Genomic DNA, 11,526 nt, shown 5'->3' on the forward strand with positions numbered 1-11,526 from the left:
AGTGCTAGTACCAGTTCGAAGTTGGTTCAACTGACGAGCCTTCTAAGAACTAGTTTGCCTTTCCACAGGCTAGAGAGCCACCACAGAGCCAGGTCTTGCGTCACTGTATACGTCTCATATTTCACAGCAAAGCTAACGCCACAGCGCCAAACACAAACACACCAGGCTCGTTTGAGAGGCATCGGCTTCTCGCAAAGCGATCGGCGCATGGCATCAAAGCTCCGCGAGAACGATCCAAAAGTACAAGGAGTTGTATGCTCTACAAACGCTCCCGCGGCACCCGCCGAAACGGTCTGCGCTGCTCCGATGCATCTCGAACAAGCCTTCTATCAACAGTCGCGGATGTTTCACTACTGTTGATGCTCATGGCTTTGCGAACCTACATCGGCATCCAAACACAGCTCGCCGTAATTTGTATATAGACGGAGATTACGATCGAGCTGCTATATCAAAAATGGTGGTCACAAGTTTCTTGTTGGTCACGGTAACCCCGCCCCCAGCCCCTGACGCAAGCGGTTCTTACTTCTTCTAGCCCAGCAATGTTTTGGTGCTACTGACGAACCACTTTTTCTGGTTTGGAGCTGGTGCTTTGTGTGTCGAAAGACAAAGAACTGATTTGAAACTAGGCTCTGGCTCCGAACCAGCACTCAAACTGCCTTGGTGGAAAAGGGGTATGTGTAATTTAATACACAAACTTGAAACAGAAGATGTTACCCTTTCCTCATTCCCTGCATTGTGGATTTTTTTCAACTTGACAATGAGGATATGCATTCTCCCAAGGTGAAAAACCTTCTGTGCACATGTATTGCACTCAATCTTAACACTCTTGATCGCCTGTGGGGGATTCTGTAGAGACGAGTTGAGCAACACTCCCCATAAAGATCAGGGCATAAAATTTTTGCAGTAAAATATCCAAAAACCACTAGGCTAGTGTTATATATTTTGTCCAGTTGATTACTAACAATATCTCTAATGTTTTCAACTACCTGTAAATCATGAGAAAATTCCCATTCTAAACAGTGACACGGGGCAGTGCAGTCGCCTGTCAATGACGCAGTTACCTTTGTTACCGCCTTTACTGACGTAGAAACCACATGACAACAGTGCCGTGGACAAATGCGGAAGTAGAGTCTAGCGTCCAGCAAACCACTAGTTTGCTTCAAGCAGTTCCTTATTTACTTCTTGCACGTTTTATGGTGGATTGTGTTAATTATTTATGGAACATAATTACTGTTTACCATCTGCCGCTGGTTCTGTCGACAAGTAAAGCTCCCGTAAACTCATGACCGGAAAAGCGGAAGCGGCGCCGGCGACTGTGTCATAATAAATGTCCCGCTGCTCGTGAGGCGTGTGTTGATCAATCGCTCCAGCTCCTCGTTCAGCTCCCGCAACACTCGGTCCTGCTCTACTTCATACTACAGTAACGTTAATAATCGCATCCACGAACATGAGTTCTTCCAGACTCCAATCCCTATTCTTTTGCACCGTCCGTTGAGATGGAGACCACATGTCCCAAGTTTCCACTCTAAAACTTTACGTCATCAAACTACGCTTTTGTTTTGAATAGGCTTCTAGCGACCTCTAGCGGAAAAAAATATCACAAATTGTACATTTAAAGAGCTCATCATCCAGGAGTTAATCAGGACAGATGTAACAATTTGTCATGAACTTCTACACTCCGTGCCAAGAAGGGTCAGAGCAGTACATTTGCTGAATTAAATATAGGGTGTACTCATTTCTGCAATATTTTACTACTTATTTTATGGCTATTAATTACATTATTTCTCAGTTTTTATTATGTATATGCTTAATACATTTTAGTTTTGCCATCTTTCCATGAATTGTATTAGCGATCATAAAGAAATTACATCATTTATATTTGTTCAGAGGGGGTGTACTCATTTATGCTGTTTACTGTAGTTAGGTTAAAGCACAGGTACTTTGTTTTACACAGAAGTCAAAGCATCTAACAAAAAATTGTAAAAAATAAAAAAATAGGCCCATCTACTTTTAATTAAATGTATAAGCCAATTAAATACCCGTTGGTCACTTTATTTTTACTTTTCAAATATTTTCAACAGAAGTGTTTTGGGTGAGTTTGGGTCAGTTGTGTCAAAGGTATAATCATATAATACTATAATATAATCATATAATACAATCAATACTTCTTTTGTTTAAATTTAGGGTTAAGATGTGTGATTTTAAATTGTGATGTGCAAATTTGTACAATATTTTTAATTTGGGCCAACTCAGATTTAAAAATACACGTTAAATTGCACAACATGGTATGTTCAGGTGTTCTTTTCACTTTTATGCTAGCTAAACTACGAATAGTAGCTTCAACATAAAATTAAATTCCTCCACTTTTATTAAACTGCTTTAGTAAACACTTAAAGGTACAATATGTAATTTTTTCCCCCGCTAGGGGTCGCTAACTCTTCAAAACAATAACAAAGGCGTTGATTGATGATGCAGTGAATGAGCGTGGAATCATTGTCATCATGCCGATGGAACTAATAATGTTTATGGGGAAATAATGTTTATGGATGAGTGAATGCATTCATGTTTTTAACATGACTGTGGTATGAAGCAGGGCGTGGCCGAAAATCACGGGTGCGATTGCTAATAAGAGACGGATATCAGTGCCACACACGAGTCTCAGGGGATAGAAAGGAATGAGGACATTTCATTCTACCGAACTGCTCGCAAGTGCTGAAATACTTCTCATACAGGTCAGTTTATTTGACGAATTAAAAAAGGTCTCAAATTACACTTTCTAAAACTGCATTTGAGTGTGTTGAAAGTTGTATATTAGTTTGTTTTCTGTATGAGACTAACTGTAAGCTAGATCAACATTAGAATATCATAATCATACTGATGATATTCTAACATTTCATCGTGTTGAGCTATATAACATTGATTCGTCTTATGTACATTTGCTTACCTGTCTAATAACGTGCAAGAGCGGCGTCTCTGTTAAGTCAAAGTTTGTCGCAAAGCTCTCACCATCTCTGAAACGCCACGCCGATATTGATCCTCGTTTTATTCCTCCTTCTGTCCCAAAGTTTACTTGCCATGGTCCATAATGTTCGAACGAAACAACAACAGCATGCCGCTAGACGTTACGTAGCTGTCCGCGTCTGTTGCCATGTTTACTATGCAGTACAAGGGGAAACCAGGGATAATGCAGATATTACGTCATTGACAGGCGACAAGGGCGAAATTGACAGGCGAAATTCTTGCAAACATTCAGGATAATGTAAGTACACAACTGAACGAAGTATTATGCCATTTTTTTTTGAATATTTTAATATAAAAATCTTACATATTGTTACTTTAACAAACCCACAACCATAAACAAAATCTTGTGTACTAAACTATAGATTAAAACTTGCCATTGTGTACTGCAAATATTGTTACTTCATTGTTTGTGATGTTCCTTATTTGTAAGTTGGTTTGGATAAATGTGTTTGTCAAATGAATAAATGTAAATGTATATCCAACATCATTTCATCGGATTTACTTATTTAGTCAACTATGAAAGAACCAATTTATATTGCATATAAGTTTAAATACGACATAAACCTTTTTCTTAGGTTTTAAATGGATTAAGCTGGATATTTAATTTAATTAATTTAATTTAAATTAATTTAATTTATTTAAATTAATTTAAGCTGGATATATGGTAAGAGAGAGAGAGAGAGAGAGAGAGAGAGAGAGAGAGAGAGAGAGAGAGAGAGAGAGAGAGAGAAAGCACACAGCCACAAAAATAACATCTAAAAAATTCAAAAAGGCATATGGTAATAATACAGCCACAGTCCAGCAGTGTGTAACTCTACATTTGTGTCCCAAAACTATGCAGCTTTAGCAATGTGTTCATTTTACACCGTTTCATTACCAGCCCCTACGGTGGCCGAGAGAGCTCAACGCGCTGCAAATGAAGAAAACACATGCAAATAGAAAAAACACCAGCAAATAAAGAAAACACCTTCATCAGTTTGACAACACATGCGCTGCAAACTCCACAACACTTACAAATAGTGAAACGCGCGGCAAATTCCACAACACTTACAAATAGACACACGCGCTGCAAACTCCACAACACTTACAAAAAGACAAACGCGCTGCAAACTCCACAACACTTACAAATAGTGAAACGCGCTGCAAACTCCACAACACTTACAAAAAGACAAACGCGCTGCAAATAGCACAGACCACAACGGAAATGTTTCAAGGGGACCCAAATAAGTGACGAACCCTACTGGGACCTGCTTATTGTTTAATTGTGTACTCGCCAGAGGTGTTGTCAATGACCTGAAAGGTGAGGTTTTTTTTGTTTATTTAAACATCCTGATCGTATAATTGCCTAGTCGTTTAGACATTATTGGCCTAAATAATCTGACACGGTACACAATGTTGAACGTTATATTGTTGCATATATTAGCTGGCTTAATTAAGCATCTAAATATACCCCCGTTTCACAGGCAAGGCTTAAGTTAGTTCTAGAATAAAATGTAGGTTTGAGCTGTTCTAACTGAAAGCAACATATACTGACATATCTTAAAATGTCACTGCCATTGTTTTGTCTCAATATGCACACCAGTGTTTTTTTTTTTTTTTTTTTTTAAAAGCCACTTAAATGCCCTTATTGAACTTATGTAAGGTTTAATTGGCTAAGCCCTGTCTGTGAAACTGGGCCATAATGTTCAAGGTTCAAAAAAAAGAAAGGTTAAACCAGGTTAAATTAAATTGCAGATTGATGGTATAATTAAAATATTACAATTTATTCAAATCCTTTTAGTAATGAAAGAAAGGTCAATGGAATGCAACGTGCTAATTTCAGTCATATTGTCTTTTTCAGATCAATGTATTGTCCTTTCTGTGGTGTCCAGTGGCCGACTTTGCCCAGGTTTTGCAGTTCATGTGGGCGAGATGTAAGCTTTGTTAAAGAGAACACCGCTAGAACTGCAGGTGATGACCATGTGTCATGTCCGACAGTGCCCAGAGGTAATATTCTCTTACTGAGCTCCATCCATCAAATTATAGAAACTTATAATCTTTTCAGTCTCGTCAATCCTTTTCTATGTTTTTGATTGTGTGTGTGTTTTTCAGTGACTGATGCATGTGCCATTCCAGCGAAGTCAGCTTCAGCTGTTCTCCAGTTCATGAAATACAGAGAACTAAAAGAAACTGAAAGGAGATCATTCTCAAAAAGTAAAAAGAAATCAAGTAAAACAGTAAAGGTAAGCTAATCTTTTATTAAGTTAATGAAGTTGTCAGACAGAACAGTATTATTATTTGTATTCTGCCTTTTCTTTCCGATGGTCTAGATTTCTATTGGTATCATGAGCAAGACCAAGAATGGCTTCAAGCCCATGAGAGGAAAAAACCTACCTCTACATGTTGATCCCCAGTGGTCATCTGAGCAACTTTTACAAGCTGCTGTGAAAAAACAAAAAGATTTCAACCAAGACATGGAAGCTGGAGAATATGTCATGCTTTATCCAGATGGCTCTCAGATAAAAAATATCCCTGGGACTGACACACCTTTTACCATTGGACAATACAAAGAGGCCATTGGAAAGGCATATCAAAGGATTACTCTGTACATCAGTACTCTTGAGGATTTGTTGTCAAAGGGTAAGTATTAAAATACTATGCTTTATATATATTTTATGTGGATTTAAACTAAAAACAAAATAGTTTCTGTTACAAGTACTTTAAGTACTGAACATGTAATTTGAAATAGAGATTTAACACAATTTTTTGTGAGGTCATGAAGATGACTCCATTTCAGAAGATGAGGATGATGATGTTGTTGTTAGAGCGCAACCCAATATGTCACCTCTTTCTGACACAGTGGTAGGTACATCTGAGGAATTTAGGTGTTCAGCATGTCGGTGCTTACAGTACAGCTATAATGCATTAAAATCTACTGGACTTGTCAATCATTAGAAATAGCAAAGAATATACAGTGTTAAGGCTGTGAATGAGTTTAGATTATAATGTTTACACCTCACAGCTTTGGTCAAGTCCCGAAAGAAGTACACCAGAGCATAGACAGTGGTAAGTGAAATTTCTGCTGACACTTTTTTTTGGTCCCTGTGCCAGCTATATGAATGTATAACATTTTATGTTATTTACAACACAATGATAATCTACTAATTTAATAATTTGTTATAGGTCAGCCACAACATCTGTGGCATCAACATCCCAGTCATCTAATGAGCATGTATGTCATATTCTGTAATGTAAATTCACCAGAATGTGTTCATTTTTCTGGTTAATTCTGTGATTATTATTCTAAGTTCTTATTGTGCTGTGTGGTTTTGTCTGTGTTACAGGCCAAGAGTGCAGCAAGACCTAAACATACAACTACCTCAGTGGGTGAACCTAAGTCATGTGACTTCTACAGGTAAGTCACAAGGCATAATTTTACATAATATTTCACTGGATTTGAAATAAAACTATTAAACCTACAAGATTAAACTATTAAAAAGATCTGGAATACAGATACAACAACAAAACATCTGTTTCAGAATACTTTCTGGATCAACTGTTATTGTTCTCCCTTCCACAGTGCATATACCCATATCTATGCACCCATCACCATTGACAGCAGTTCCTCAGATCTTGAGGAAGTAGAGAAACTGTCAGAGAAAGACAGGTAATATGAGCACTTGTTCTAATTTACAAAAATCTGCCAAGCTGTTTCTCCTGTTATCTAGAAGAATGATTTTATGATTTTTTTATTTTTTATTTTTTTTATTCCTAAAGTTGTGAGGTCCAAATTGTGTTTATTATTTCTGAGAAGTGTGGAATGGCTTACTCATTTTTTGTTTTGTTTTTTTCCAGTGATGGACATGATGGGCTGACAGCTGCAGACATAGTGTCAAATCTGGCACAAAGTCTTAAAAAAACATCCTGTTGCAGATTTAACATTAACCGGGCAAATGTCTGGGATGGTGCCTTAAGAGGTTTCAGGCGATCCTCATTTGATCCCACCTACAGCTTGATGGTGAAATTCACAGACGATGCCGGTATGACTGAAGAGGCCTTGGACAGCGGGGGGCCAACTCGAGAATTTCTGACTCTTTTGATGAACACCATCAAAACGAGGAGGATATTTGAAGGCAAAGACAATGCCAAATATCTCTCCTTTGATAGCAAAGGTAATACTTTTATGACGTTTTACAGTGTTGTAAATCATTGTGTCCTAACTTTTAAATATTGTCATTTTTAGCTGCAGAAGAAAATGAATACTTCAATATTGGACGGATGATTGCTGTGTCCATTGTTCATGGCGGTCCAGGGCCTCGATGTCTTTCGCCGAACTTTTTCTTTACTTAATTGGTAAAGTAAAGACAATTGAAGCCCCAGTTGAGGACATTCATGACGAAGAGGTCAGAAAGGCCCTCGTTGAGGTAATTTGTTAAACTGGGATTACAAACAACTTCAAAAAATTTACTTTTATCAATTGACACAAAACTACCCACATTAATGTTATCTTAATTGCTGTACAAACCATATGTTTGACAAACTGTTTGACATGTTGTCTTAAATGTTATGATTGGTTATTTTAAGCCTGATATATTAATATCTGGTATCAAAAGGGTTAAAATTTCAGTTTGAGTTTAATTTAAAATCTCTCAAAATGTACATTTATTCAACAACAAAATCAGATTTTTTGGTGGCCATTACCAACCAAGGTCAATGAAATATAATTAGGCATGTTTAATATTCTTATCAGATCCTTTGATAATGATGTGCTACACCCAAACAAACCTTTGTGCACACAGGTACTGGAAGGTAGACCATAAATGATAATTATGTAACGTATGCCTAAATATGTACAATATAGAAATTAGTTACACAACCTGTCATTAGTATCTGTTTTAAATACCAGCCATTAAACAATTAATTAAAACAGCCATACTAATTTCTTTAAAAGTAACGGACTGTTAACTGTTACAATAATATTAATAATGATAATGATAATAATAAAAACATTTATTGTTTTTATTTTCCTCTAGATAGAGAATGCCGCATCACTGAGTGAACTCCAGGAGCTCACAGCAAAGTACTCAAGCATGCTACAGACAGCTGGCTGCTACAGATTCATGAGGACTCTGGAGGAAAAGAAAGAAGTGATCGATGATTACATTCAATGGTATTTCATCTATCGAAACCATGTTTCCCATCCAGAGGTATAATATTATTCTTACTCTGTGGACTTTTAAAACAATGTTAAATAGTTTTATATTTTAACTTGAGTACTTTAATACTTTCAACACATTTTTCAAAGGCTAAATATTGTGGCTGAAGTAGTGTCACCTAATTTCTTGCTGTTAAAATGGAAAATCTGTGTCCCCGGTTTCACAGACAAGGCTTAAACTAGTCCCAGACTAAAATGCATATTTGAGCTGTTTTAACTGAAAGTAACTTGTACTGGCATATCTTAAAATATGTCAGTGCCATTGTTTTGTCTCAAGATGTGCACCAGTGATGTTTTTGTCTAGGGTGTTTATAAAAACTGCTTAAATGTCCTAATTAAACTAAGGCCTAATCCTGGCTTAATCTAAGCCCTGACGGTGAAACTGGCCCTATATCTTTCAGTAGTTGTTCACATAACCACATTGTAGTAGTCACTTTTTGACATGGCACTTTTTTTAGGTTCAAAGAGGGATTAGCAACACTTGATTTTGTCAATGCCTTGGAACAGCATCCTTCACTCTTCTTCTCGATCATGTGCTACACTGAGACTAAGCTGACAGCTGATGCTGTAGAGAACATCTTCAATGTGCAGTTCAGTCAGCCTGGTAGCACCAACCGTCAGGAGGAGGCCAGGGTGCTGAGCTACTGGCAAGATTATCTGCTCTACCTGGAAGGTATTATATATGTTAGAATAAGAAATGTGCAGAATTATCACTACAGCAAATGTATAAAGTACCAAAAAATAAAAAAAAACATGTCTAACATTCTTCTTTTGCTCCCCCTAGAAAAAGAGGCTAGTCCTTCCTTGGAAGACGTGCTTATGTTTGGGACTGGACTGAAAGAAGTTCCTCCTGCAGCAATACAGCCTCAGCCAAAGCTAGTTTTTCAAAAGAGCTCACGCTTTCCCATGGCAAATGTATGTACAAATACAATCAAAATTCCAATCTTACCCAGTTATGAAGAGTTTCAAGAAGCCATGGATTACGGCATGCAAAATTCCCCTGGGTTTGGTCTTCCTTGAAGCTAAACATCTTTCTCTGATATACTGTGGTTTATGTAAGAGTTTTATTGAAATGTTGCACATGTGCCAATTTGTTCTTTCCTATTTTAAGATGCAGGCATGTTTGTACAAGTAATGTTTTAAGCTACACTTATGTTATAGTTGAACATTTCAAGCCACTAAGTAAAAAAAAAAAAAAAAGGAACACTCAGGTTAATATTTTTGATTGTACTGATATACTGGAGTTTTAAGGAAAAATAGCTTTTATTTTGAGAGACATTTTTGATCAAGGATCAGTATCCTTGACATGTTCTTTGCACACAACTTTAGATTTTATATACTGTTTCAATCATTGATGTACAGTAAAACATTGATTTATGCAGTGAGCAAATAAAAGTTGTTCTTTGGACTTTTAAAGTCCTGACATATTTTTGAGTGCTATGTAATTCTCAACAGCTGTTATCCAGTTGACTGGTGGATAAAGCCCATTCTGTCTTTGTAAGTCCTCAAAATGAACTTGGAGATTACCATCACCACAGAGACTGCGCTGCAGTGGCAGAGTGTCCTCAAACTCTTGAATAACTTCCTGTGACACTGGGAATCCACAGTCCCTTGCATCAAACCTAAGGCCAGTCAGAAATCAAATCACTGAGTAAACTTATTGCAAATATTAATAAAACCTACAAATGCTAAGGTGAAAAATGATAACCCAACACTTCAATTTTTAAATAGTTTTAAATTTGGTGACAAACATGACAATGTTTGACCCTCAATGTTGACAAGATCTTTTCAAATATGGTCATTACATTTGCTTGTACTAAGACACTGTTGTACACTTTGCAAATCAGAAAAATCCACCTTTTAACTTTGTGGATTGTACATTGGTGGGTTTTTTTTTTTTTTGGTCTAAGAGTATCTTACTTTTTTTAAATTGTCTAGTTTTCTGATTTAAAATAATAGGATAATCGTCAAGTGAAGGACATTCCACTATACACTTCTATGTCAGCTATAGGCAATCAATCACATTTTCTTCGATAATTAAGTTTAATCATTAAGTAAAAATGAAATCTGATATTTACAGAACATGGTCACATATTGCATGGATTAAATACGAACCTGTGAGGCAGGTGATACATGGCTTCTGGTTTACCAGAATGACAACAAGACTGACGAACAGGGCGGATGGTGTGGTTATTCCAAAGTTCTCTGTACTCATCAAGGTCTTTCTGCAAGATGCTCAAGAAGACATACCGTAGAAGGCACTTATGCTCATGGCTGCCATTGAAAAGGTGCCTCTCTCTCAGGTCACTGAAGAGCTCAATCCAGAACTGAGTCCTAATGATGGAATGACAGAATACACGTTTTACTTCAGTGCTTAATAAATGTTATACAGAAATTATTTCTAAAATAAATGTTTCAAACAAAAAGGTATTATTTAAATTCTATTCCTATTTACATTTTATTTATATATATATATATATATATATATATATATATATATATATATATATATATATATATAGATAGAATAGAGACAGACAGCTTGAGAGTGACTCCTGAAGGACCAGCACCACATCCTGGAAGATCATTTAGTCCATCTCTGCAAGATGGACATTTCAGGATAAGAGATGGACTAAAAGTGAACTCCCACACCTTACTGCCAGATTCTGGAAGATAAATTCTTCAAACAGTGGTACAAGAGGATGTGGTGCTGGTCCTTCAGGAGTCACCCTCAAGCTGTCTGTCTATAAGGCCTATAAAAACCCAGTCTTCATGTACTTTATAACACGTCAGCTTGTGATTCTTATTAAGAGCAGGTCGCTTTTTAGGATTCTTCACCTAACCTAAGTCTCTGAGATCCTGACACCTCACACTTCTGAAGACTCCAGGTAGGTTTCAGTACTGGGAAATGGTGGCGCTGGAGACTAAAGGGTTCCTGATGGTTTCACACTTAATTCTTCACCTTAATTCTTAATTATTTTGCAGTTAACATGTCTTTTCTTCTCCAGCTGTTTTTTTATGACCCCGGTGACCCAATGAGCATTTCACTGTCCAATGGTCATGCTTTAACTTTGCAATTTCTAGTATTACATTAGTATTGCGTCCTTCTCATGAGTATTTAATAATTTTTGACTTTTCAGTCTGAGTTAAATCTCTTTTTTGGCTCATTTTATCTGTAAAAGAAAACCTGCCTAATAATTCTGCACACCTGAATATAGGGCATTTTTCATTTCCAGCCTTCATGAACAATTATATATCACTTATAAATGATTAAAAACAATATTAATAGTAGTTATTAAGATTGACGTGGA

General features: G+C 36.8%; 1 pseudogene; it reads left to right on the forward strand.

Annotated features, from left to right (window-relative positions):
• The first annotated feature begins 454 nt into the window (after positions 1 to 454).
• Positions 455 to 9,235, forward strand: LOC137030788 (G2/M phase-specific E3 ubiquitin-protein ligase-like; annotated as a pseudogene).
• The last annotated feature ends 2,291 nt before the right edge of the window (positions 9,236 to 11,526 follow it).

The sequence above is a fragment of the Chanodichthys erythropterus genome, chromosome 11 (assembly GCF_024489055.1).
Source record: "Chanodichthys erythropterus isolate Z2021 chromosome 11, ASM2448905v1, whole genome shotgun sequence".
In the NCBI taxonomy this organism is placed as follows: Eukaryota; Metazoa; Chordata; class Actinopteri; order Cypriniformes; family Xenocyprididae; genus Chanodichthys; species Chanodichthys erythropterus.